Source organism: Suricata suricatta, chromosome 3 (assembly GCF_006229205.1).
Source record: "Suricata suricatta isolate VVHF042 chromosome 3, meerkat_22Aug2017_6uvM2_HiC, whole genome shotgun sequence".
NCBI lineage: Eukaryota > Metazoa > Chordata > Mammalia > Carnivora > Herpestidae > Suricata > Suricata suricatta.
Window position 1 is genome coordinate 26,420,709 of NC_043702.1, and position 3,469 is coordinate 26,424,177.

Sequence of the window (3,469 nt, forward strand, 5' to 3'; positions counted from 1 at the left end):
AAAAAAAAGAAAACCCAGCCTATATTTTACCAGGATTGAGAATCATTTGCCAGGGAAAGGCAGCATATGGCCAGACTTTGGAATTTGTTTTCTGCCTGTTGATTTCTATTATGGTTTGAAAGGCTTCAAGGATAAAAGAAAAGGATAGAAGTGTTCAATGTCATATTGTTTAGTGTGGGATACTATTCAAAGGGCCAAACCTTGCCCTATGACTTGATGAGATTTACCTATTTTGAAGGTTGAATCTGTAATTATAGCTTTTGATATTAATTACAATCAATTTTCATAAACACGTTGTAAATACTGCATCCGATTTTAGGGCCATACCTAATTACTCTGATTTATTCTATAGCTTTATTTTGCTGATTACAATTACTTAATAGAATCTGTCATTTTAAACTCATTAGCAAAGCCTCAATATTTTTTATGATCTATCACGATCTATTTTTTTATCATTTCATTTCCATCTGCTTTCACATTTCAAGATATGTTGATTTATAATAACTAACATAAAATGGCATACTGTCACTGGAAAACGGTCTAATGGCTTAAATAATTATAATTTGATTAGAGAGTTGTCAGGATTAAGGAAATCTTGGTGAAAAGTTGTAGTTCTAAACAGGAATTTATTTTTCATGAGAATAGTGCTCCCATTAATCTTGTGAATGGCATTAGAGGAAAAGGGTTGAAGCACTGACCAACGATTCATTTCTCCTGATTACTGAGGGGATTTCTGAGAAAAGAAAGACAGCAGATGACCCATTGTAGTTTCTTTAGAAACATGCTGATAATTGACATCATAGTAATTAGATTAATTATGTTAACATTATTAGCCTAAGTAAAGGAACAATTAAAAGTGCCTGATAAAATATATCTTAGTCAGAGGTACCAACTTTAGAATCATTTATGGTAAACAAAACTAAGATGTGTCAATTTATGGGCATGACACCTTAGAAAATGTCAGAAAAGCTAGCTGACTATCTAAGGTATAAAATAGGTAAGTTTCAAAAACTAAATGTTCCCCACCAAAGAGATAATAAATTGTCACCTTACACTGAGGCACACTTACTCCGGACCAGTGAGTGGGTGGCTGTCTAATAAAGGAAGGTAAGATCTGGAGAGCTTCTCTTGACATCTCTGCCAATGCCTCTTGATTGTATCTTGGAAATTATTAGTAAAGCATAATGCTAGGTAAGACTTCTGACTTGAGTGAATCAAATCTGACAATTAGTGTTGTGTTGGCTATGACTCCCTGAAAAGGCAATTTAAGAAAATGAATTCACTGATGCAAATATTGCGTTGTGAAAGAAAGAAAGATAAATTGGATAAGACATCTCACAGCATGATGAGGTTGGTCCTGGTGTTAAAAAAGATATGATAGGTAAATAGGTGTATATAGACACACAAAATAGGAAATGAAAATTCTCATCCAAAGCTGCAGGGTATATGCAAATAAATTTTGTACCACTAAATTTTATTTTTCCCATTTTAAGTGTTTTTTCTAAAATAAAAATTATAGATAAGGATAAAAATAATTATCTAAATATCAGTTCTAGGCATAAGGACACTTCTGGTTTAATGTAATTTGTTGTGTTATTGCTATAGTGCTAACCAATTGTGGGACTAAAGACTGATGAATGCATTGTCTGTTACAGACATGATAAAATTGCCATGAGTATTATGATTTTGTTTGACATATTTATACAGATGGTGATTTCTCCATGGTACCTCAAATATCGCCCTTCCCCTACAAAAATATCAATGATCACTGTAACATAATCTACAAGAAAATGATAAAAATTAAATTTAACAAAGGCAAAAACTATAAGTTGTTAATTCTATACCTGTGGAACTCAAAACTCTCCATATTAATATATATACACAATTGCTCAAGTTTTTTCCCATGTGATATATACACTATTAGTCAAACTATGGCTTGTTAAGCCACATTTAATGTCTTATTGCATTTTTTAACTAAACTCCAGGCTGTATTCAAATTCATTAGTTTTCCCACTAATGCCCTATTTCCATTCTAGAAGCCCATCTGCATAACACATCATTATAGATTTCATGTCTCCTCAGTTTCTTCTGGCCTGCTGCAGTTTCTCAGTCTTCCTTGTTCTTCATGATCTTGAGAGTTTTGAGGAGTACTGGTTGGGTATTTTGTTGAATCACTTTCAGTTTGGGCTTATCTGATTCTTTATGATTACAGTGGGGTTATAGGGTTTTTAAACAGATGCCACAGAGGTGAGGCCACCTTCTTATCACATTATATGAAGATACTATCAACATAACTTAAGACTGGTGATGGTAACTTTTATCTCTTGATCCAGACAATGTTTGTTAGAGTCTTCTACTGTAAAATTACTTTTTTTCCTCTTTCCACATTCTAGTTTTTTTGAAGGAAGTCACAGATTCCAGCTTGTACTCAAGGGGTTTGAGAAAAATTAAAGTATCTATATAAATTATTTGGATTTCTTCTCAAAGGAAGATTTATCCCTTCTCCCATATCCCACATAGTGATTTATGTATTTATACCAATATGGATTCATATATGTTTATTTCATACTTTCAGATAGAATTCAATACTATATTATTTTTTTTGCTCAAATTATTCCAGCTTAGCTATTGATAGCTCTTTCAAGCGGCCCCTTTGTCCCTTTGACATGGTCCTATCTTTTTGTTTTATGAGAACTTCTTTATGGCATTATTTACTTTGCTGTTTAAGTGCCTCTTTCATTTGTAATTAGTTATTACAGGAAATCAAAGTCTATGAAAGAAACTTTCATTAGACTCTTATTTTCACATGATAGAGACAAAGTATAATCCTAACCATATTGCTTCTTATCTCTATTATAATATATATAAGTACAATAAGTCCAGTGTCTGTAAATCAATAAACATTCAATAAACATTCGAAAACTTCTTAGTAAGAAGGTGATTAACTATTCACATAGATCTTTGGATGAGAAACAGACTATAGCATGCTTTACAAATGAAACAGTGACACCTAGAGGTCCCACTTGACATTAACTGAAAGTTCCTGAGGGTCACAGTAATTGTGAAGTCACATCTAGTTCAACCCAGATTCCCTGATGAGGAAGGAGCAAAAAGACAGAAATCTTACCTTATTTCTAGCTTGAAGACATTAATCTCATACTGATGGGCAAGGGTAAAATTGTGAAGGGTCGGCATTCTTCACAAAAACAGTAAATTATGAAAAAGAGCAAAGAAAATTTGCTTCAGAGTGATCAAAAGATAACATTATATTGACTGAAATATAATGTGAGACACTAGTAACGGATATCTATCTCGTAAAGAACAAATTTAGAGTGTGCACATTATCTCATCTCTTTAAAAACAAGGACATGTCAGACTATCTAATTGATACTTAAAGACACTGAAGTAGAAGACGTTCAAGATATAAATGGCTTGGAAATCAAAAAATCACTGAAGCAATTATACTCTA

General features: G+C 32.6%; 1 long non-coding RNA gene across 1 annotated transcript in view; it reads right to left on the bottom strand.

The window, feature by feature from the left end:
- LOC115286632 overlaps positions 1-3,198 on the bottom strand; it is a 3,587-nt gene extending 389 nt beyond the window's left edge. The window contains exons 1-2 of the long non-coding RNA XR_003906178.1: positions 3,128-3,198; positions 1,070-1,252 (exon numbers count right to left, since the gene is read on the bottom strand). This is a non-coding gene — a long non-coding RNA (uncharacterized LOC115286632). The remainder of the gene's footprint in view (positions 1-1,069; positions 1,253-3,127) is intronic.
- Between the last annotated feature and the right edge of the window lie 271 nt (positions 3,199-3,469).